The 26,547-nt window shown below is 36.7% G+C and overlaps 1 pseudogene; it reads right to left on the minus strand.

Annotated features, from left to right (window-relative positions):
• Positions 1-572: 572 nt before the first annotated feature.
• LOC148131154 (uncharacterized) overlaps positions 573-26,547 on the minus strand; it is a 129,608-nt pseudogene continuing 103,633 nt past the window's right edge.

Here is a 26,547-nt window from a genome sequence, read left to right on the forward strand (position 1 = left end):
CCACAAACTACATTTGCTTTACAAAATTGCAAGAAAGTTTGAATATTTGCTTATACAATACTTTTTCCACTTTTCCTTTTCATTAGCAAAAGTCCTGGAGGTCATCTTAATCAAGTCATGTGGAAAAAAAATCTATCGTGATGGAAATCATAAGGTAAAACATTAGAGGTACATTATTATGGCATAGCTGACAACTAAAATGAAGCTTGATTACTGATTATCCCCATTTCTTCTGAAAACATTTTTAAAATCACATGTTTATATATTAACATTTTTAAAAACCCAATAGAACATAAAAAGTTAATAGTTTTATAAAAATATAGTTTAATAAGTCCTAGAACAGTTCTAGTAATTATTTCAAAAAATCAGCATAAAATATTTTATCTCCTACCACACATGTCTGCAGAAGCAAGTCCTTCTGAAATCAGCAGGATTTACTTCTAAGTAAACTTAAACCTGAGCTGTGAAGTTTTGCCCATTTCCATGGAAATAAATCCCAATAAGCAAATGAAATCTACTCTGAGTAAGTATCCATAAGAATATAACCTCATATAAATCTTATGAGTCGCTAGTTAGAAAATTTTGGCTAGAACCTGCAGAGCCCTAAAGATAGTCTTAAATGGTCTCATATAAGTAATGGTAAGGAGAAAAGACACATATTCTTTTCCTGATACTCCTTGTTTGCAGTTTCCTTCTATTTCAACTGAAAAAAAATTAATACACAGATAATACAAAAATAAGAAAGCCTATACCAAATATTCAGTATTTGTTTCCATAAGTAGTGTTTCATTTAATTCACACTGAAATTCAGCTAAAGCAGATCCTTTGATTCTATTCCATGATGAGTCAAAAGTGTGATTGTGAGAGGAGTTCCGGTTTGAGTCTCTTCACAGACAGACCGAAACTGTGATCATGCGCGGTTTCGATCTGTGCTTGCCGCTGGAGCACCCCAAGCCAGCTGGTTTTGGGGCTAAGCCACCCCGCAGAGGTGGTGAAGAGGGTGGAGACTGCCAGCAGGGTTGAAGAGAGCCGCATCTCTCCTCCTCAGCTGGCCATTACTCCCTTTCCCGAAGGCGGTTGCAGCAGTGGTCAGAAATGGCCACCTCAAAGAAGAACTCGACCGGAAAAGAATGTGCAGGAGGAAGATACGAAGAGAAAGTTTTGGTTGACCGGGTTAAACTCCAAAAGCAACAACTAAGGTACCCTGGAATTTAAACTATAAAAAAAAGCATTGTTCCCAAAGAAGACTTTGAAGCAGCAAAGGAGAGAGAAAAGGGAAAGGATTTGGTTTTTTTCTTCTCTTTCTTTCCCTATACTGACAGCTAAGAGACTTAAGCAAGAAATTGAAAAAAAAATCCACTTTGACATCAATAGGCATTTAAGCTGAAAATAAAATGTCAAAGGGATAATAAAGATTTCTGGATATTTAAAAGCTTTTGAAAGCAGGAAAGGAGAGAAAAAGAATAAAAGGGCAGGATATGGAAAAAAGGAAGGAGACTGCCTGGAATTAAAAGGAATTTACAGTAAAACCTCAACAAGACTTCTAAAAGATACATTTTAACTGAAACTTGGCAACAAAATACTAGAACCCCAGGAAGAGAAAGTGGAAAAAAGAAGCAAGAAGAAACAGCTTGGGAGTATTTGGATTACTTGGTGATCTCTGGATTTTTGGTTATTGCATTTGAATGACTAAAATCAATTGGGTGGTTGTTTAAAAGTGTTTAAAATGGCACCACTTTTAGAAGAACTGAAAATGGAACTTTAAAAGTACAAAGAAGATGCACAAAAAGGGAGAGGTTCTTTTGGCTTTGTATTTCAACTTTTAGAAATGGAGATCTGGAACTATGAAAAACAACAAGAAACGCTTGCAGAACAAGAAGATTGGGACAAAGAAGAAGCCATCTTTAATGAACAAGTAATTTTATGTGGGGGAAAAAAGGAAAGGGGGGAAAGAGAATAAAAAGTTTAAGATTTGAAAAAACAACCAAAAAAAAGAAGAATAGTTTGAAAAATAAGTATAGTATTAGAAAGCAACAGAAGAGGGGATTATAGAAGAGAGAATTAGAAGTAGAGAGACAAGGGGGTAAAAAGGGGAGGGAGAAGAGAGGGAAGAAAGAAAGGAAAAGAAGTTATAAAGGACAGAAACAAGATATAGAGAAACAGGGCCTATTTAGAGATAATGGGTGAAAAATTAATTGAAAAAGGGACTCTGCAAAGGTATATAAGATAGTATTGTTATATTAGAAATAGAAATAATTTCAGAAAATATAAAACAATGTATGATTAAAATGATGGATAAAATAGTTATCGTAATCTAGTGGAATGTTAATAAATAAATGAAATAAAACAAACGAGAGAATTGAATTAGGAAAGGATGGGAACATTTTAATTATTTAATGATTTATAAAGTATAAGTGAAGAGAAGTAGGGGGAAAGATTAATTATGGAAAGCTTATAAGTGTTCCCAAGGAAGTATGATATTTAATTGAAAAGAAATGTTAAAGATGTTAAGATTTTAATGAATATTAATGATAGAACTGAATTGGAATGGAATGAGTGTTTTAATTATATATATTTATAATCTTTTTAAAGAATATACTGTGTTTTTTAAGAATGTACCAAGCAGAATTCAATTGGAAGTTATGTATTATATTGAATATTATAATCTTAAGGCATACTTTGAAGCTTAAACAAGAGTTGAATGGATAAAATTAAAAGATATAAAGGTGTCATACTCCAATTAGTAACTACAGGAGAAAATTTGTTTAATGAGAAAAGATAATATGAAATTGAAACAGGACAGACAAAAGTATAAATATAATGATTTGAATTGAGATGAGATAATCAAAATAAAATTGAGAAAATTAAAAGAGGGGAAAAACTATGTAGAAAATGTAAAACAGTAATAAGATATGGAATAGAACACAAAAATGAGCATGAAATTGAGTTTGTGTCTGTATGAAGTGTAACCCGGGACCATGCTATTTTCAAAAAAAGATGTTTTATTTGTATTATTATTTTTTTGTGAAAACCCAAATAAAACTTTCAAAAAAAAAGTGTGATTGTGTAAACACAGACACAATACACACATACATAGACAGGCTTTTTTCTTTTTTTCTGTGCAACTCTATACACAGGATATTAGTACGATAATACTTTAGTTTTATCTCAATCCTTTTCTGAAAGCAATCAGAGATGTTTTAAATTTAATTGTAAAATCATGCGATTGATTAATAAATAAAGTTCTGATTTCTAAAATTCATCAAGCAATAAGGAATACAATCAACACTTGAGATAAAAATAAAACATTAAGATATTATACATCCTTAAACTAGTAATCTCATAGTACAAGCATTATAAAGGTTCCATTTAAGGTTTGTTTGCGTATTGCTCAGAGGCATCAGCTAATACAAAAGAGTCTAGACCAACTCACCATGGCCAATTCACTGTAGGACTACTCGCCACAGGACAATTCAACACTGCATTTCATCATTTCATTCAGGTATTTTTATTATTGGTGACCACATTTTTGTTAATATTATTGTAACTCTTGTATTTCTGGATTGACTTTCTTTGTTTTATTATTATTGGCCATAGTTCTGTCAAAATTAATTTAAACCTTTGTATTTGTTGAACTTTTAATCTATTAAAAAATAGATTAAAAAAGAGCAACATGTTCAAAATCCATATATACAGAGTGTTGCCTGGTTACATTTCTCTGGAGTAATATTCATCACAATCATAATAATAGTATTTTCTCATAACATTAATGCATATTAATTAATAATATTAATCAAAATTAATCACAATTAATAAGTTACAATAAACTCAACAATAAGTATTTGTTGAGTTATCCCACAGTGAGTTGTCCAAGGCAAGTTGTGCTGTGATTGTCCCATTCCGAATACAAAATGCCATGGCTCTGGCTACTCAGCCATGCACATTGCCTCTGTGATGCATTATAATTGTTAAAAGAGTTGTAATAGTATATAAAAACTGAAGTAACTTGGGAGGCAGATACTGAAGAAAATGCATTCTTGCATATAGATATAACCGCTGTGCTCATTAGCAGAGACCTTTGTGACTGAGCATCAGTCAGGAGGAGGGTGTGTATATGTGTATGTTTCTTCTAGTTTCTAGCCTGCAGAAAACCCCCATCTAGAGATAAGTATTCAGCAGCCCTGCTGAAAACATTTATATTATACCCTGGCAAATATCAGCTTATGTTGGTACTTATTTCAATAGTCCAATATAGGGGGAGAATATTCCAATACTCATTTATACATTTGGTTGCTAGGAGGCTGGGCAATGAGGTCATCAAAGGTTATATTCCCTCTTAAACACTAATGTAAAATATTGGCTTTACCCAGCACTGCTGCATACTTTCTTATAATGTTTAATGGTTATAATTTGATTCATTCCAAGGTAGTAATCATTGCTGGGGCAAGAAATAAGGTTCTAGCCTTCCCAACCCAGTTCTTTCAAATATATTGAATTGTAATGGCTAGAATTATTAGCAAACACTATAATAGGCCATACTGATTGAGAATATTGGACGTGATCATTCATCATATTGGAAACACAGTAATGTTGGAAAGACAAGTCACATGTAAGCATAATGAGGCTTTCTAGCCAATCAGGTGTGGTGCTGTATTCCTTGTATTGGGAATACGTAAAAGAACTGAACTGACATTTTCAAAATGTAATATATACAAGTTAACTTTTTGGCTCCAGCCTCTCTTTATTTCAGTCAACTCTCTTTGTTTTCAATTACTAAAACTGTACTTTTCCCACTCTATCAAAATTGGTTATAATTTCCTATAACTTTGAGCTTCACTATTCTCAAGATACTTTTGAATTTAATTTGCAGGAATGGTTTGCTGAAGTTTTTTAAAAGTTCATAACTAAACTGCAAAGATCCCTTTGTTTATGAGAAGGCATAACACACACGTATATTTTATAGTGAGCTGTTAAATTCTGCAATGTAGAAACAAACAAATAATTTGACTGGTAGCTAAATGAGCATAATTGCTCCACTTCCTAAGAAAGTGGTCCATTGAAAACTCATTTTATCTGGAAATCATCTGGCACTAAACAAGATGCAACAGAATAAACTAACTCATCTTTATATTACATTACAGTCCCAATGTGGGTTACAGTTAGAACTAAAACCATGTCCTTATCTATACAGTGTAGTCTACCATATCTGGTTTGCAAAAAGCTGAATAGCTATTAAATGGAAGCAGTGGTATATTTCTTTCTTGGTGATCATCTAGATTCTTGTGGGCTGTATATTGTAACCCTAATGCAGATGGTGATCAAACTCCATTGCAAAATTAAAAAGGTTTCAGCATCCATTAGCGCTATAGGGGGGCATCTGCCTTAAAGCTGGAGAAAGTTGGCTAATTTGCCTTCACACATTCCTGTAGAGAAATTTGTTTTAAAATTAAGCGTAATTTAAAATATAATAAGCTGCTTTGTTTTTTATTATAGTATTTTAATTGATATTAAAATATTAAATTATTTTAAGTGATTTATTACAGTTGATGCTAATAACGTTTAGTTATAAAGAAGAAATATGTGATCATCTTTTAATTGCAGCTTTAAATAAGATATAAACATTAAAATCTATAATAAAACCAAATGGTTGTTTGATATTGAAAGTACCATTCTCAGGAGTTCATGCATCATGTTAAACTAAAATTGGTTGTTTTGGTTTTGCTTAGGGTGACATCTAAACCCAGCCATTGTAGTTTGAAATCCATGATTCAATACTTAATATTACTTGTAGCCAGCCAATTGTGGCTGGTTGAAGAAACCATAGGTTTATGTTATATGTAAACCTTAACATTACCAATTGAACTATATTGTGGAAAATCTATTCTGTTTAGTTAAGTCATTGTCCAATCACTTGAGGATATTTTACTGTATTATTTAAAATGACAAAGCAAAAATAGAGCAGTTTGATGCTATGGGAATTCATATCAAGTAGGATAAGCTAGTGATACAGATCTAGGCAAATTAGTGGAAGGGACAAAGACATAGAAAATAATATCTCTTTCCTGCTGTCTAGACATTAACCTGCCCTTATTTATTTAAGCAATACAACAAATATATTTTAAGAGGAACTTAACTGGAAGAAGATGGGAGTGGTTTCAAAATTAGAAAAAGAAATATCAATAACCTGTGCTATGCCAGTGGTATTACACTGATAGCCAAAAGCTCAAAGGATGTGCAAGCTCTAGTAATGTTAGACAAGGAGCATGTGAAAAAATTGGACTGAAAATAAATATACAGAAAACAAAACAAATAACAACAAATAGAACAATTAACCTTAGAATTGATAATGAAAACATCAATGCTAAAAATGCCTGCCTTTTAAAATCAGCCAGCAACAGTAAAGATCCAGTTTGAGCTTCTTCGGCGACAGACTGAAATCTGAGATTGTGTGCAGTTTCAATCTGTGCTCGCCACTGGAGCGCCCCGAGCCGACTGGTTTCAGGGCTAAGCCACCCTGTAGAGATGGTAAAGAGGGGGGAGACTGCTAGCAGGGTCGAGGAGAGCTGCATCTCTCCTCCCCAGCTGGCCATTACTCCCTTTCCTGAAGGTGGTTGCAGCAGTGGTCAGAAATGGCCACCTCAAAGAAGAACTCGACCAGAAAAGAATGTGCAGGAGGAAGATAAGAAGAGAAAGTTTTTAGCTGACCGGGTCGAAACAATACAAGGTACCCTGGAATTTGAATTATAAAGAACAACATTGTTCCCAAAGAAGACTTTGAAGCTGCAAATGAGAGAGGGAAGGGAAAGGATTTGGTTTTTTTTCTTTTCTTCCCTATATTGACAACTAAGAGATTTAAGCAAGAAATCAGCAAAAATCCACTTTGACATTAACAGGTATTTAAGCTGAAAAGAAAATGTCAAAGGGATAATAAAGATTTCTGGATTCTCAAAAAGTTTTAAAAGAAGGATAAAAACAAAAGGGTGGGATCTGGAAAAAGGGAGGAGACCACCTGGAAGTGAAAGGAATTAACAGTGAAACTTTAACAAGATTCCTAAAAGATACATTTTAACTGAAACTTTGTAACAAGATAAGAGAACCCCCCAGGAAGAGAAAATGGAAAAAAGAAGCAAGAAAAACAGCTTTGAATTATTTGGATTACTTGGTGATTTTTGGATTTTTGGCTATTGGATCTAAGGACTAAAATTAATCGGGTGGTTGTTTAAAAGTTTTTAAAATGGTATCACTCTTGGAAGAATTGAGAATGGAACTTAAAAAACAGAAAGAAGATGCACAAGAAGGAAGAGGTTCTTTTGGCTTCGTATTTCAATTTTTAGAAATGAAGATCCTGAACTATGAGAAACAACAAGAAATGCCTGTAGAACAAGAAGGGCAGGACAAAGAAGAAGCCATCTTCAACAACCAAGTATTTCTATGTGGGGAAAAAAAAGGAAAGAGGGGAAAGAGAGTGAAAAATTTAAGATCCGAAAAAACAACCCCAAAAAAGAATAGTTTGAAAAGTAATTATAACATTAGGAAGAAACAGAAGAGAGGATTACAGAAGAGACAATCAGAATTAGAGAGAGAAGGGGTCAAAAAGGGAAGGGAAAAGGGAGAAGAGGGAAAGGAAAAGAAATTATAAAGGACAGAAAAAGAACATAGAGAAATAGGGAAAATGTACAAGACACAGAGATAATGGGTGAAAACTTAATTGAAAGGGGGATTCTGCAAGGGTACATAAGATAGTATTGTTATATTAGAAATAGAAATGAACTCTGAAAATATGAAACAAGTGTGATTAAAATGATAGATAAAATACTCATTGTAATGTAATGGAATGTTTAATAAATAAATGAAATAAAGAGAATGAGAGAATGAAATTAGGAATGGAGGGGAACATTTTAATTATTATATATGTGTTATAAAAATTTAAGTAAAGAGGAATATGAAAGAAACATGAAAAAATTATGGAAATATTATAAATGTTCCTAGAAGTATGATATCCTATTGAAAAGGAATGTTAAAGATGTTAAATTTTATAACTAACATTAATGATAGAGCTGAATTGGAATAGAATAAGTATTTTATTTATTATTGTTTTATATATATAAGTTCTCTTTAAGAACTTAGTACATATTTTAAGAATGTACCAAGCAGAATTCGACTGGAAGTTATGTGTTATATTGAATGTTATAATTGTAAAGGCATAAATTGAATGGATAAAATTGATGAGTTGAATGGATAAAAATTAAAAGATACAAAGGTGTCATACTCCAATTAGTAACTATAGGGGAAAATTTTGTTTAATGGGAAAAGAAAATACAAAATTGAAACAGGACAGACAAAAGTATAAATATGATGACTAGAAAGGCATTGAAACTTAGAAAAAGATATATATAATTGAATTTAGAAAGGAATGAGATAATTAAAAGTAAGATTGAGAAAACTAAGGGAAGGGAAAATTATTGAGAAAATGTTAAAATAGTTATAAGATATGGAATAGAACACAATGATGAATATGAAATTGAATTTGTGTCTGTAGGGAGAAATGATAACCCAGTACCATGCTATTCTCAAAAAAAGAAATTTTACTTGTATTATGTTTTGTGAAAACCCAAATAAAATTTATATATTAAAAAAATCAACTATCAACAGTAAAGGAACAGTCAAGAAATACACCTCAGACTAGAAGGAGATACAGCAGCCACAAAAACCTTTGAAAAGATATAGAAATGCCACAATGTCTCTATGCATATAAAGATCAGAATAGTGCAATCCAGGTATTTCTGTGATACTCTATGGAAGTGGATGTTGGATTATGAAAAAGTGAGAATATTGATATTTTTGAAATTTGATGCTGGAGAAAGCTCCTGAAAATACTGTGGACAACCAAGAAAATAACCAATGAATCATTGAAAAAAAATCATACCAGAGTTCTTCCTTAAAGCATAAATGGACAGGTTCAAATTATTCTACTTCAGACACATTAAGGGAACACCTAGCTCTTTAATTATAAAGTTCTAATACTGGGAAAGGTGCAAGGGAGGATGAAAAAATGAGGTCCAGCAGCAAAGTGAATGGGTTCCATAACTGTGGTAATGGGTACACCATTGGTATGCCTAAAAGGTTAAGTTAGTGGGAAATTTTCATGGAGAAAATATACCTAAGTGGTGATTAAGAGTCAACACCAATTTAATGGCACATAATCAATCTATCACTGGTTTCCCAGATTTTTCGCAGACTAAATCAGGTAAAACACAATTAGACAAACTTTATATTTGATAACTTTTTTTCAAAGTGCATGTGATTTTAATATAGATTATATGATGGATCTTCAAACAAATAGATTCTATAGCTGAATGAGCCATTAACTAGGATTATCAGACTTCATTTGCAAAAAACTGCAAAATGTGTCTTTTATATGGATCATTGTTCATAGCAGCCAGTTACTCTTGTTCTGCAGCAATTAAAAGAAAGGGGGGGGGAAAGGATTATCTTTTTTAAAATTTCCCCCAATGCAAAATCTGATTCTGGTATTTAAACATATTTTCAATTCTTCTGCCTTTTATGGTGGCTCAATGAATGTTTGATATTCACTTGGTAAAAATCTATTAAAAGTGACAGTTAAAGAATCAATAAACCAATAAGTCTACTTTGGCTGCTTTATCAGTATTGATTCAGATCATAATTATTTATTTTAATTCTGGACTTGCTGAAGTTGCTAGATTTAACCCTTTGAATAAATACCTGTTCTTCTTGATTCCTGTAATGCTAGAAGCTGTTTATTTATCATAATGAAGCTGTTTGGAAGGTTTTACTTACAATAGCAATAGGAATAGAAGATAAATGGTAGAACAAATAACCTTTGTGTCATTGTATTTTGTTCCGAATAAAAGAATCATCCAAGTATGGACTTTGGTTGTTTTCTTTCCCTTAAATGGGTGGGGGTGTGTGATAATGTAATTATTGCTTTTTCAAATTTTGGTTGGTTTACTTAATTTTCAGTAATAGACTCTTGAGGATTGTGAATATTTTTAAATGATCAAAGCTGAGTGCCCTTAAAAATTGGCACCGGAAGTGTTGAGAGGATTTGGAGATGTTAGATCAATCATGCAATTACTTTGTTGAAAATAATTAAAAGCATGCATTCAAAAGATCAAATTAATGCTTGTAAACAAGAATGTTAACTGATAGGCAATTGTCTAGATTTAATTCAGAAATATTTTTTTTTAATTCCTAGGACAAATACATTTAAAAGCAATTAAGTAGTGCAGCAGATTGGCAGTGGGGAGAGGCATAGAACTTAAGGAACAGAGATAGGGATACAAGAGTGATACAATTTTAGCTTATTAGTTAGTGACAATTGGTAGACTGGCAAGGTAGTTTGTCAGAGTATTCATTTACTGGCAGAGACATAGTTAACAGAGTCAGTGAGTAGGCATGGTAACAGACCAGCCAATGGGAATTGACCTGGAAAGTGAAACTAGAAGCTCTCTCTGTTTTGCTGGTGGCTACTGAAGTTGAGTTACTTGCAACATGTTTACTGCCGTTTGAGTTTGCCCCATGTTGGAGAAATCTACAACTAGTTTGTAAAATTTACTTAATATGTTTATAAAGACGTTAAATAAAGCATCAGCCATCTGTGTTTATTTTCCTGGTGCTGAATTAACGCTGCAAAACTCTGTAACATCGTTGATAAGTATAGTGCAGCAAGACCTGGAGAGACCCAGTACTCATTAACTGAGAAAGAAGGGACTTAGGATCCATGATGGTACATGAGTTCAGGAATTGAAAAGGCAGAATCACTTCCAAAAGTAGACATTCCACATTCCTTTAACCATGGCACAACCATGGTCTCTTCTTTTTAATATGTCCTCAGGACATTGACTTTATCTCATTCCCATCGCACAGCTGAGGCCATTCCCAGTCATCTTTAAAATACTGAACTATTTTGGGACAGGCATGTAGCTGTGTTATGAAAGCTAACCAAAGCAACTGACTAGAGAAATTGACAAAAGAGACAATGTTGGTGTATCCCTCTCCAATAACTACATGTGCATCATTGTGAGACTTTTTCTTAGGTTGGGCTCAAGGATCAGATGGGATTTCTGTTGCATCCTCCCTGCTGAATGGCAGCTTCTTTACCTCCTGGACCTGACTGCAGGACTGGTAGTGGAATTGCCCAGGCTTATAAGTCTGGGGGACTATGGTGGATTGACACTTGAAATGAGACTCAGGGAACAACTGTCTCTGAAAAAATGCCAACCCTGAGAGAACTCAGGTAGCAGTATTTATTGAGAAAAAACACAAGCAAAAATACAGTCTGCATATTCAGAAAACAATGACCTCAACAGGAGATTACTTCACCAGCATGAGAACACACAATCTTGGAAAGTCCCAGATGTTACCTTGCTAGGATGAGATCATACAGCCACGGAAAGTCTCATGGGAAAGTTTGGAAAGTCCCATGAGAAAGCACAACTGTGTACCTTGAACTTTCACCCATTTTCCTATTCCTTCTAAACTGGCAGAATCAAAACAGGATGAGGCACCCTGAGCAAAGATACACCTACCCCCACCAAGAATGCCCACATCTCCCTAGACTTACTGCTAGTTATACAAAGGCCTTACAGAAAATGATAAAATGATCAATAAAATATATTACCACATTCCCTCCTTTTTATTTATTCAAAGATAGGGGGTGTTTTAGTGGCATAGTACACAGTTCCCTCATGACCTGATCCCACACGCCGGAAGACTGAAGTACACATTTGTAATAGATTAGGAATACATTGAATAAAACAACATAATAAGATACATATAGCAATAATAATAACAACCCCTTGCAATAAGGAGCGAAACCATGATCCATCAGGAAGCCAGGACCACAGACTGTCCCAGAATGATGCATTAAACCCATCGGCTCCAGATTGATGCTGAGCAATACGATCTTCCATGTCCTGAACAGTCTTTGTAATGTTTGGCTCATAATTATGTATAAAAACACAACAATGCGAATGAATTAAAGCACAAACTCCTCCTTGGGCAGCTAACATAATATCTAAAACATATCGATTTTGCAAAGTAACTTTACGAATTTCAGACATTTCTACATTAATCATCTTAATATTCTTTATAGTATCATTAAACATAGCAACAGTAAAATTATTTAAAATATGAATATCCCTATAGTTCATAGCAATTCCCAAAGGCGGGATGAGACCTCGAGAAATTTGTGTCCATAGATTACCTCCCATGGTTAGGATCTGGAATTGCTCTGTTGTAGCACAAGACAACTGTTTTCTCCAGGTTGCATTCTTTATTAAATCTTTTTCCTCAAAAGGCACTCCATGCAATGTTAGTCCTTCTCCCACTCTCCCAGGAAGGTGCATACACAACCAACAATTGGTGATGTTCAAGTTTTTGGCAGTTGTACGCAAGTCTTTAATGTAATTATTATCTGTCCACAAATCATCGCCCCAAATCTCCGGCACGCTGAACATGCTGTCGCTGCTCTCTCCGCACCCGAGCAGCCCAGGACAGATTAGGCAGAATCAGCAGGATCAGGAACCACAGATGCACCATCCTGCTCCTCCGAAACTTCCTTCACAGGTGCCTGCGAATGATCAGGCCGAACACACCGACCAGGAACCCAACGAATTTGACCAAGATGTTCAACTGCTGCATAACCACGTCCCCACGTTATCAGCTCAGCAGGAACCCATGCTGGATCCGGAAGGAACCGCACCAACACCCGAGGCCTCACCGCATCTGTAGAAGGAGAAGAAAAATGCCTGCTGGCCGCGCTCGCAGGGGGGTTACCAGACAAATTTAAAAAATTTAAAGTATACAAAGCTAGATTTAATTGATCTTGAATCGCCGGAAGCCCCAGGAGCTTCCCTCCTTTTTTATTTAATTTAGTCAACATGGTCTTGAGCGTGGCATTTGAGCAACAAAACACACATTCACACGCTGCTCCAAACATCCTTGTAACAACAAAAGCAATCTTAAAATATCAGGTGATATTCCAGGAGACAAATAAGAACCTGCTACAAAGGGTAACAAATTATACACATACAATGAATCCACTATTAAATTAAAATCCTGATTGTGAAAATTTTGAAAAGCCAAAACTACAGCAGCAAGTTCTGCCTGCTGGGCAGACTTCTGCTCTGAAGTCACTTTTGTATGCCAAATTCCAGATTTATCTTTCCAAACACAAGCACCAAAAACTTTCCCTCCATCAGTAAAAACTGTAGGAGCATTTGATATAGGCTGAGTTACAAAAAGACTTGCTAAATTAATTCTGACTGATTTATACAAAGATAGCCTAGGATCGGCTGGAGGATGACAAGAAAACTTCCCTGGCCAGGAATGTACCAAAACCTGCAAAAACTCACTATTACAAATCATCTGTTCCCAGGTAGCTAAAGCAAAAGGAACATAACATGTTACTGGTTCCATACCAGCAATAGCCTTGCAGCGCTGACAGCACGATTAAAAATATCAGCAAGCTGTTCTGTGATACAATTTATGGATTTCGATGGTGTATGAGACAAATGAATCCATTCCAAAATCCTTAAAGCAGTTTTTTCTTTTACCTGAACTATCAATGCAGTAGCCCTTCGTTCTGAGATTAAAATTACTGATAATGGACAATCTAGCAAACATCTATCTGTCCATCTATGGCTTAAAACTTGTTCAATCAATGACAAAATCCCTTTTTGTTCTTCATTTAAGGTTATTATGTCAGATGCTTGTTTAGCACTAGCCAAAGCTTGAAACAAAGGACTTAATTGAAGAGTAGTTAAACCCAAATACGGCCTGATCCAATTTATATGACCCAAAAATTGTTGTAAACCCACTAAGGTTAAAGGATTAGGAAGAACAAATTCCAATTTCAGGGTGTAATGTGACTCAGGAATAATTTATGACCTAAATAGGCAAAAGGATATTCTTTTTGCAATTTTTCAGGACTAACTATTAGGCCTTTCTCCTTTAGTATAGCAGTTAAAAGAATGACAGCAGAATTCATGGCATCATCAGAAATATTAGCAGCTATCAAAATATCATCCATATAATGATAAACCTTCCAATCCGGGAATTTACTCCGAAAAGGTTGTAAAGCCCAATCCACAAACATTTGACACATTGTAGGACTATTTAACATTCCCTGCGGAAGGACAGTCCATGCATATCGCTTAGCGGGCTGCCCCTGATTTATACTCAAAATAGTAAAAGCAAACAAATCTACATCTTCAGGGTGCAAAGGAATGGAGAAGAAAGCATCTTGCAAATCTAACACTCTTATATTCCATCCATCAGGTATTAAATTAGGATTAGGCGTTCCACACTGAAGTGGACCCATTGGCTTTAATATAGAATTTATGCTCCTCAGATCATGTAAAAATCTGTATTTTCCAGATTTCTTTTTGATAACAAAAACTGGAGAATTATAAGGACTAGTGGTAGGCACTATATGTCCTTTTTCTAATTGTTGTTGAACCAATTCATGTAAATGAACTAATTTCTCACTAGTCAAAGGCCATTGGTCTATCCACACTGGCTCCTGTTGGAGTAATTGTAATTTTAATAACTCCACAGGTGGGTGTTCAGTCATCATGAATGACAACCCTTGTATCAAACTGTTGCATCAAATCTCTGCCCCACAAGTTAACGTGAAGGCGCAGAACAATCGGCTGGACAAATGCAACAGCCCCTCCCTGCTGTGTTTTAACTCTAAGAATCTTCCTACTAACCCGTGCGTCTTGAAGTCCTCCGACTCCTCGAACAGACGGTGTAGGATCTGTCAGCCACTCCCTAGGCCACTCACTTTCACTGATCACAGAGACATCTGCTCCAGTGTCCAGCACTCCAGTAAACTTTCTGCCTTCAACCAAAAGAGTTAATTTTGGTTTGTCATTTTGCCTAATACCTTGCATAATAGAAAACACACTAGACTCCTTAAACCTATCCGTAAATCCAAATCCACCCTGACGAATTCCATCTGACTCTCCCAAAGACATATTTGGCAAAACTATAAGCTGTGCAAAACAATCCCCTTTTTTCAAAAATTGAGGGACAGGTGAGTGAACCTGAATTTTGATCTGACCCTCATAATTCGAATCAATAACCCCAGGAACCACAAACAATTGACGCCTATGAGCCGATGATCTAGGAAGAAGAAGACCCACAGAAGCCGGAGGCAACGGACCATAGAAATCCGTTGAGCCCAAACAAACTACATGCGGAAACCCCAATTCCAAATCCTCGGCTAATGGAAGATCAATTCCTGCTGAACCTTTAGTAGCTGTACCTCTCTCTGGTGGTTCCAACCCTTCGGACATTACTTCACTCTTTAGAGTAGGGAGAATGCCCTGATCCCTGCTTCCTAGTTTTTTCCCTCCGAATGAAGTCTGCACTGATTTGCCCAATGGTATCCTTTCTTACATTTTGGGCACACTGATTTAGGACGAACACCCTGTCCCATTGATCTCTTATTCTGCTGACTTTGACCTCCTCCAGGAGCCCGACATTGCACTTTAAAATGTCCAGGCTTCCCACAATTGAAACAATTCCCCTTTTGAGCATGTCCTGTTTGTAAAGCCAGAGCTAAAGTCTCCATGTTAAAAGACTGACTCCCTACCTTTCTACATGCATTAATCAAATCCGCGATTTCTCGCTCTCCACTTGCTATAAGTGGATTTAAAATCTTTTTGCAATCTGTGTTAGCTTGTTCTACTGCTAACTTAAAAGCAACTCTTTCTGGGCGAATTGATTATCAATTTGTCTTTCTATAGCCAATTTCAGTCTGCTAATGAAATTTTCATAGGGTTCATTGTTCCCTTGTTTGATGTTAGTAAAGTCTTCTCACCACCTTCGCCGTCAGGGAGAGACCCTATGGCTTGAAAAATTATTTGTGGGAGAAGAATGAACCCTTCCTCAGGCATACCATCTCTCTGTTGTTCCACTGTTGTAAAATTACCAGCTCCGTAAAGCTGATCTGGGGTAACATTTGCTGTTCCCTCTGGACTGCCAGCTGTCTCCATTTCTGATCTAACACCAAATATTGAGCTGGAGTTAAAATCATATTCAACAGAGCTTTCCAGTCAGCCGGAATCATTTTATTTCCATAACCAACTGCTTCTAACAATGCCTGAGTATATGGCGTTCTAACACCATATTCTTTTGCTGCTTGCTTAACTTCCCTCAAAATTCTGAGCTGTAAAGGCTTCCACCCCCTGCGGATTTAATGCAGCATCCATGACAATTTCCACTGGATTAAGTTGAACTTCTACTCCAAACTCCACCAAATCATCTCCTGATAATTCCCTCTATTCTTTGCTTCTTGAATAGCTGCAGTAACTGCATCCACCTGAACCCTTAAAGGTAAACTCTTATCCTCTGACAAAGTATTTCTAGCGCCGGACAGTCCCCCAGATTTATCTGGAGGTGCCGTCGGCGGCAACAAACGCACCGCATGGTAAAGCGGCAAACCTTCTTCGGGGGTGCTAGGAGCGGTTGTTCATAAGTAGCTAACGCATCCATAATCACCCTCCAGGTTAACAAAATTGAAGAAGGGGCACGAGGTTCCTCGTGCAAAAATTTCCCTATCTTTTTCCAGGACTCTACTTTAATACTACCTCCCTCTGGATATGACTTAATATTTTTCCAAACATACTGTAGTAAGTCCTCAATTTCTTTCTTTCCTACAGCACAACCCCTACTGCCAATTCCAAACCCAAAACTATTCCCAATGATCCCTCTCAATTCCCTGATGTGCTCTTTCTGAGCCTTCGAGAGATCTCCCCCATACTCACGAAAGAATCTATCTTCGTCCAGCGAAGAAGATGAGGGCCCAGTCGACGTCCGCGACGATGAGTATAGGATGCGGGAAACGTATAGCCTTCCAAGCTATCACGTCGGGGTCACCATTTATGGTGGATTGACACTTGAAATGAGACTCAGGAACAACTGTCTCTGAAAAATGCCAACCCTGAGAGAACTCAGGTAGCAGTATTTATTGAGAAAAAACACAAGCAAAATATACAGTATGCATATTCAGAAAACAATGACCTCAACAGGAGATTACTTCACCAGCATGAGAACACACAATCTTGGAAAGTCCCAGATGTTACCTTGCTAGGATGAGATCATACAGCCACAGAAAGTCTCATGGGAAAGTTTGGAAAGTCCCATGAGAAAGCACAACTGTGTACCTTGAACTTTCACCCATTTTCCTATTCCTTCTAAACTGGCAGAATCAAAACAGGATGAGGCACCCTGAGCAAAGATACACCTACCCCCACCAAGAATGCCCACATCTCCCTAGACTTACTGCTAGTATACAAAGGCCTTACAGAAAATGATAAAATGATCAATAGATTATATTACCACAGGGGACAACAATCAGCCATGGAAACAGGCTGGCAGCAAGTATGGAAGCAGGTTCGGAGACAGCTCAGAATTTCATGGGAACCTTGACTTCCATGGGCCTGTCCCAGGTCATCCAAGGCACAAATAGGAATAGTAGTCATATGCCCAATTTGGCCCCTATGTGATCTGGAATTGATAGGTCTATCTTTGGTCCCCCTATAATGGTCAGATCACAGTCTAGTGGCTATGATTTTCTTGAGAGCTGTACTGCAGGGAAGCAGGAATTATTAGGTTGGTCTAATCCCAATGACTAATGGCCTCAGAAGGCTTTCAGAAAGAACTGGGGGTTATAACTGCAGAACTGTGCAGCCCTTCCAAGTTTCTACTTTCTGCTTTGAATAATAAGGTGACTGGGGCTCTGATTAGGAATGTATCCATGAAACCTCTCCTAAACTGGAGACCTTGTCATTCCCTGTGCTATAAGGAGAAATTGAGAGGGGTGAAACAGGTGAAGAGATGCTTAAAATGCCACTTGTGGAGGACAAAAAGCAAATTTAAACGAACATGAGTAAGAGTTGCTATTAAACCATACCATGTGGTGTTTCGGACAGTGGAGCCTAAGTACTTTTCTATACTAATCACATCTGCAGATAGTCAGTCAGCAACCCTCTTTAAGGTGAGCTGTCCCCTGTTGGAGAAGGAGGGTACAGATGTCTACCTAAAGGATATGCTGAGGAATTTATTAATTTTCTGGAAGACAAAATCATTTCAATTCATTCCCAGTTAGTTATCAGCATGGTTGCTGATCTGATGGAGGCACCTGGAGCAGATGGTTGCCCATTAAATTATTTGACCCTGATACTCCTGAAGAAGTGGACAGCACAATAGGGAGTAGGAACACGAGCACCTGTTTTAAATTCATCCCCTTTCTGGCTTGGCAGGTGACATGTGGATGAGTTCATGTGGTGATTAATGGTTCCCTATGGGAGAGGGTGGTGCTCCAGCCTTTTAAAGAGACTGTGGTCCATTCTCTTGTTAAAAGACCATCACTAGACTCCATCCTATTGGATAATTTTCATCCTGTCTTCAATCTTATCTTTCTGGGGAAGATTGAAGGTGATTATGTGGCAGCTTCAGAGGATCCTGGATGAAATGGATTATCTGGACCTTTTCCAGTCAAAATACTGACTATGTGGCAAGAAAAATTGGGTAAAAGATTTCTCAGATCTTTTTTTTTTTTCCAGGAGAAAGGAATTCTCCAACTTTTTTTTTGGGGGGGGGGGTAGCATTGCTGCTGAAAAAGCTAGGAGAATAAACTCCCTTGGGATTTGAGAACAGTTTTAAAAATCAAGGAGACTGTAGATGGCTAGAGAGATGAAATTGAGAGGCAGGTCATATTCACGAGCCCCTGAAACAAGAGAAAACATAAGCATGCTATATTCACATGGGAGATCTTTTAAAGCATTTTAAAAGCAAGATCTTGTTCACCAGACTGAGTAAGAATTGGGGGAAAACGCAGGAGTTTCTCTGCTCAGTAATAACACTTTATGGCAAAAAGAAAGTAAATTGTGAGTCAGAAAAAAACAAAACAAAAACAAACCACAGTCAATCTAATAATTATAATACCGGAATGGTCAAAAGGTGGTGTATTTTACAAACAGTAAAAGAAATCATAGCTATATTAAGTGATTCATCTTCCACCTCCCCCTTTTGGGTGACAAAGTTGTCAGGTAGACATGTCGGGGACCTGATCAATCTCCCAGTAGCTGCAGAATTTGTTTCCCAGTTGATGTCAAGACAGTTAAAGTCCTCCAATACTATTTTTTACCAGTCAGTTAGCCAAGGTGTACAGGAATGTACTAGTAAAAAGTCCAGATTAACAGATAATCAGAATTGGAAGGGACCTTGTAGGTCATCTAGTCCACCACCCCCTGCCCAAGCGGGAGACCCTACACCATTTCTGACAAATGGCAGTCCAATCTCTTCTTGAAAGTCTCAAGTGATGATGCTCCCACAACTTCCAAGGGAAAGCTGTTCCATTGGTTGATTGTTCTCACTGTCAGAAAGTTTCTCCTTATTTCCAGGTTAAATCTCTCCTTGTTCAGTTTCCATACTTTCTCCACTTGCTTGGGTGATCTGTAGTATACACCTATGGCAATGTCATTTCTTTTCCCTCTAATGTTCACCTAAATACTTTCAAGAAGGGAGTTTACATCTAGTTTTGTATATTTCTATAGCAGAATAGCAAATTCTTTACGTACAGTGCAATTCCTTCCTCTTTTTTTTTAATTGCTTCTGTTTCTTTTGAACAATTTATTTCCTTCTAGTAGTATGTTCCATCATGGGTTCTATCCCACCAAGTTTCAATAGTAGTAACAATATTGTATCTGCCTTCATGTACTAGGACTTCAGGTTTTCCCTGTTGGTTACCCAAACTTTGGGCATTAATGTATAGGCCACCTTAGTCCTTTACCTTGCTTTTGCTTCCTATGTCTCATATTTTATATCTAAGTTCCCCTTCCTTCTCACCTCTCTCTTTCTCATTTTTCTGCTTAGTTGTCTTGGGGATTATGCTTGGAGTTTCGTCTCTTGATTTTTCTGTCACTCCTTCTAATTTTAGTTTAAAGCCCTTGGGATTCTTTAATCATGGCAGAAGCACCTACAAATTATACACATATAACATTCAACACTGAGCGAATAAAATAGATATAAAATAGATCACTGAAATACAATATGTGTCAAAGTCAGTAAAATAAATAGGATTAAAACTACATGACATTTGCCCAGTATTGGCTATGTCAATAGCATTTTCTCTTGCCAGCATGAGGTCTTCCTCCATACATGTTAAAGGACATTGCTTGCACAGTAATATGTATGAGATGCTCCTTTGATCTTCTTATCCAGGAATGCAGTCTATTTAGCAATTTATATGCAGGCCAAGATTGTTACTGACCAGGTAGCAAACAGTCATGTGGCTGTGCACAGTTGCTTGGGAGCTCCTTACTTGCCTATGGAACTATGGAAGGTGAGTCCTTGGGATGAGCTTAGCTAGTTGTTTTCCAGTTCTTGTAAGGTGCAGTCCATCTCTTACCAGAAATCCTTCCTGTAGGTAATGTAAACCACAGTCCAAAAATCCAAAGATCTCTTGGTGGCAGAATTGTGGTAAATATTACATATTTACTGCATTAAATATTTTATTGTATGTATTATAGTAAATGCTTTATAATATTAAATATTAAATTAAAGAGTTGTATTTAATTTGTTCAATTCTTCTAAAGCTTCTAAATCTTCAATAGAGCTTTCAGAATTGGACCGCAAATATCTAAATATCACTAAGTGCCATCAAGGAGCAACACCTTTCAATAGCTCTTGTCATCAGGTAGTTGCTTGGGTGTTTGAAGCCCACATCAAGTGAAATAATTAGAATAAACTTCTTATAGTTATTAGCATGATTTGGTGTCAAAATATCTACAAAAAAGGTCTAAATATTTCTGGAATTTTCAGCCAAAGATGTATTGAAATGGTGCTAAGCACTGCTCAATAGCAGGTCCACTTGCCTGAGTGCAGAATACAGTGCAAACCAATAGAACATCAGATGAACTGAATGAAAGCTAATAAACCCCACTGTGATTTGAAATGTTAACCTGCAGGGTTTTACTGAGGAGCTTCAAGTAGAAAAAGAGAGCCAACCTTGCTGTTGTATTGCCTTGACATTGATGGTAAGGTGGGAAAAGAGGAATAGATTTCTTTTACTTTATTCATTTGTGTTTGTATAGCCAGCCATCAAAGTCTTATATATCAAAGTAGTGCTGTATTTCCCTGGAGTTATACTATTATTTTAATGCAGAAGTATTAGTAAGCTGGCAGTGCATCATCTCTAGTTCTCAGTTGTATCCTGTTGAATTCAGCTTGGGGATTCTCAGAGCACATAAATTCATACAAAATGAGCTTTCTATGCATGCTAAAGAACTATAGAATCATTTATTTAAATGGTCAGACATGAATTAGCAATATATTAGACTTTTGATAGAAAACTAATACATCAGAAAGAAGGCAAAATTAGGCCCTTTTCATATTGCTTCTGGTAAAAGCAATAATAATACATTTCATGATGCCAGCAGACAAATGACACAAATATTGTAATTGGCACTAGTTGCATAATGACACAATGTACAGTACATAACTTGTGTCATTTCAATGGCTATGTCACAATGTGCATTTGATTTGATATACTATTCTTTATTTTAACAGTTAAGAATATTTTTTACATGATGGACAATCATGAAGTAATCCTAGATTACTACTAGAAGCCCTAGAAAAGTTTATCATAAACTTTAAAAATACTGTATTAAAGTCCTTCTACATTTTAAAATCATTCTTATTCAATTTAAGAAAAATAACATATAGACTGGGTGAAACCAGCCAGTAACTGTGAGAGGGATCTTGGAGTCTTAGTGGACAGCAAGTTAAATATGAGCCAGCAGTATGCAGCAGCAGCCAAAAAAAGCCAATGCAATCCTAAACTGCATTAACAGAGGGATACAATCCCTCTATAAAGCCTTAGTAAGACACACCTAGAATACTGCATTCAGTTTTGGTCACCACACTATAAAAAAGATGTTGAGACTCTAGAAAAAGTGCAGGATGACTAGGGAACTGGAAACTAAAACATATGAAGAATGGTTACAGGAACTGGGCATGGTTAGTCTAGTGAAGAGAAGGACCAGGGGAGACATGGTAGCAGTGTTCCGATATTTGAGGGGCTGCCACAGAGAGGAAGGGGTTAAGCTATTTTCCAAAGCACCTGAAGGCCAGACAAGAAAGAATGGATGAAAGCTGATCAAGTAGAGATTCAACATAGAAGTAAGGATAATTTTGCAGACAGTGAGAACAATCAACCATTGGAACAGCTTGCCTTCAGAAGTTGCGGTAGCTTCATTACTGGAAGCTTTCAAGAAGAGATTGGACTCCCATTTGTCAGAAATGGTGTAGAGTCTCCTGCTTGGGTGAGGGGTTGGACTAGATGACCTAAAAGGTCCCTTCCAACTCTGTTAATCTGTAATCTCTAATAAAATTACTTTCACTTGGAAACATTTGGATAGACAGGATGGAAAGTTATGACCTATATTAGTTAGAGAATAGCTAAGAAACCCAAAAGCATTCTGAAGATTAAGAAAGAATAAGAAGACAAAGAGAGCCTTAATCCTTTAAAGAATGTGTACATCTCTGCAGTAATCACCTCAGTTTAGTGCAATTAATTGGAGGCTATATCTCAAATTACAACCTTCAGATACATTTTGTGTGTTTCTGTATGTGTATTTGTAACATGAAGTTATATTTATTATGTAATGTATATATATTTTCTTGCAGTATCAGATTATCAAGTGATGTTTGGCACAAGCATCTTAAGCACTGTCTTCATCTGTATATTTAGTTACCATTTAAGCATGCATCATTTTCTTTATTTCTGAAAATATAAACATGTAAAGGAAAATAGGAAAAGCTGTAAGACTATCTGTTTGCTTTCTTTATATGATTGCCACTAGTGACTTTTAACATATAATTTATATATGTGCAAGGACAGCAGCTGGTCCTTTACGTATGTACATTTATGTATATTCTCATGTTCTATGGAATTCTTTGATCTCTTCATATTAGTATGTTTGCTTCTCATCAGTATTTTTATTTCCAGAGAAATACCCTTCTATTTTAATTTCCCATAACCATAATCTGTTTTGTCTGCTGTTTAATAGGAAATCAATTTTGTTGTAATACAATGAAATTAGCATTGATTTATTTCATTGGAACTGGCAGCTAAACCAATAAGGTATTAGTCAACGTGCTCATAGAAAGTGGCCCAACTGGTCTTCCCAAACCTGCTGAACTCTCCCTCTCCCTCTCTCCCCCTCCCCTCCCCTCTCTCTTTCTTCCCCTCCCCCTCTGTCTCTCATTAAATGCAATATCTGGCATGAGCTTTGCAGAAGATACTAAGACAAAATATCAGGTACCAAAAATAAAGAAAAGAAAAAGGAGGGGAGAGGAGATGAGATAAGAGAAGAGAAGATCTTAACCATCAAATTAAAATTCATTATTGGGTTAGGATCAGGGGTGGGATTCTACCAGTTCGCACCTATTCACTAGAACCAGTTGTTAATGTTCTAAGCAGTTCGGAGAACCAGTTGTTAGAAGAAATTACTGGCCTAATCCTGTAAGGAAGGCAGGAAGGAAACATTCTGGTATTGCTTACAAAAACTGCCTCTCCATTAACCCTTATTACATTCTTGGCAGGACTAGACTTCCTGTCTCAGGAACATCTATGTATTTTTTTCCCCTCCTTTGCTGGTACTTTGCTTGTGTGGAGTGACCATTCAAAGTTACAATGGCACTGAAAAAAGTGACTTATGACCATTTTTCACACTTATGACTGTTGCAGCATCCCCACAGTCATGAGAGGCCAGGCGAGGAGATGCGTGCCTCGATGTGAGTGATATTGAGTTGGCCACACCCAGCCAATAACATGACCACCAAGCCATGTCCACCCAGTCACATGACCACCAAGCCACACCCACCACCTAAGCCATGCTCACAGAACCAGTTGTTAAAAATTTGAATCCCACCCCTGGTTAGGATGGCATGTTCAACATATTCTTTCCTTACATATCCTTTCTGGATGTGAGCTGGCTGAATAAAGCAATACACCCCACCAAACCCCTGCAGGAAATATTCACAAGGGAAGGATTAAAGAGGATGGTTAAACTCTATTATTCAGGAGAACCAGCATAGCTATATTTGTGTGTATTGTTTTCATGGCTTAATTAGCTTAGTGGTATGTGTGTCAGTTGTTTTCATGGCTACATTTTTCTTGTACTGTTCAAATGGTTTTAATATTGTCTCTGTTCTTTCACCAGTATCATTTCAATAACTGCTTTGTTGCAGGTTTTCATACTTTTAGTAAATATAATTGTTACAAAGGAAAAAGGGATGTTTTTGGTAGAGATAGTTTGTTATAGTACTTAGTGACCACTGGAAGCATGACTAAGTGAAGCCAGGGGACATAATTGACACAGCAATGTCAAAAGACTAATAACTTTAAAAATGCAAGGGAAAGCAGAATGTGTGGGGGAGCACATTGGTAGCCCACAAATAAAAGCATTTTAAATGCATTTTTTCCAGATCAGGATCACACTTGAAAATTGGACAGAATAGTTTTTTAGGCGCTGTCTATTCCCTTAGAGAATCATTAGATATTGAAAGAGAAGAAGTTAGCCACAGAAAAAGGAAAACAGATCGGCATGTCAGGAGCCAGTCAATCCAACCTGCAGACAGCATTGACCAGCATTGGAAGGAGAATAGATAATCCCTACCAGCTGTGTAGCAATGTTACAACCTTTCCCTAGATGAGGGAAAGAAAATAGAGTTTGGTGGTGAGATATCTCCTCTCCATCTCTAGCCCTATCCCTCCCTATCATATCTTTTTGCATGAATGTTGGAGGTAAAATGAGTCAATGACAAAATATGTGTGATAATGTAATTATATAAACACCATAATTTCACTAGCTGTGTCAAGCATTTTGATGCAATGTTTATTTTATTGTCAAATTTATATGATCACCTATCTCACACAAAATAACTATGGACAGCATACAATAAAATTAAAACAATAAACATGGACAACTTTCATGAGAAGGAAGATGTAAATCTAATGTATTTGATTACATATTTTTATGACATCAAAGTTTCATACCGATGTCTCTGTCTTTGCTGAGGAATCAATCCATTCCATCCAAGAAAAATAAAGGTACTTGTTTTGGGCAACCATAAGGACCTTAAGAAGGATGGGAAGCAAGCCAGTCACTAAGTGATTTTGTTCATGATCCTCACTTACTCTTCCTTTCCTGATTGTATGGCCTATGACATATAATTTCCCACCACCTCCAATAGCCCAGGCTTTAATAAAACTACCATGTCACATATTGAGTAGTTTGGAACATGTTAATATGCAAGATAATGTGGCAGGAGAACCATGTTAATATATGGTTAGCTAGAAAAGGTGCTATTTTTTTCTGGAAATAAGTTTATTTTCTTGAATACTGCCCAAGGGGAGTAATGCCTAGGAACTATATTATTTCTTATGATCTTTATATTCCTAATAAGCATATGTTCTGGATCTTATTCGTAAAATGAGATTCCTGGATTTAAGCCTGTTTTGAACTTTTGCTCCTGTACTTATTAATAATTGAATGGGTGAAGAAGAAAGGTAACTATAATAAATTACCCATCATGGACAAGTTCAAACTGTTAAAGGTGATTTAGGAAGATAGTTTTATTTTTTTTAAAAAATGGTTTGCTTTTTTATTCCCCCCCCCTCCCCCCCAAAAGATCAGGAATAAACATCCAGAAACCTTTCTCCATGGATTGGTATAGAGAACATTCTGGCTATACTGTACATTGATAGAAACTATATTTATGCCTTTCAATGGGAATCATTACGCCTTGGAACATTCTCTTCTGCTGGTCACAGCATTAACTAATCATATCCAATCTGACAAGAGGAGTGTGGTCCAGGAGCCATCAGTTAAGGGATGTCAGTCGGTGGGGCTGAGGAAGAGGGCCTTTTCTGCCATGAAGCCCTCTCTCTGGAACAGCATTCTCTGTGAGATTAGGTTAGCCCCAACTCTGTTGGTCTTTTACAACGCCCTAAAAAACTGGCTTGTTTCTTGGGGGTTATTTTATGATACTCAACCATTATGTGTTTTTATTTTATATTATATATTTTACTAGCTCAATACCCATGAAACTATGTGGTCGGGCTTAGGAAAATTGGGAGGAAAATGAGTGGGAATAATTCTGCCTCTGCCTACCAGCATCCATCGGTATTCATCTGGCTAGCATCCTGTTAGTATGTGAGAGAGTTGAGGACTGTTTGGAAAGTGAAACAGTATTTGCTGTGTGAGCAAGAAGGAGACAGCAAGGAGCTGGGTGTGGCTAAGCTCAACTGTTCTGTACTAAAGCTGGTTGCTGCTGTGAAACTAAAACTGAAACTGAAACTCCTCTCCTCTGCTTGTGTTTTGCATTTGGTACAGATTTCTTTTCAGGTGGGGAGGGGGAGTAGAACTCCTTAGCATCAGAGCATGTTAATAATAATATATGAAATACTAATGCTCTGATGGTCAT

This window comes from Notechis scutatus, chromosome 3 (genome assembly GCF_049901735.1).
Source record: "Notechis scutatus isolate UNSWTSFEM ecotype Mainland chromosome 3, rNotScu1.2, whole genome shotgun sequence".
NCBI classification, from domain to species: domain Eukaryota; kingdom Metazoa; phylum Chordata; class Lepidosauria; order Squamata; family Elapidae; genus Notechis; species Notechis scutatus.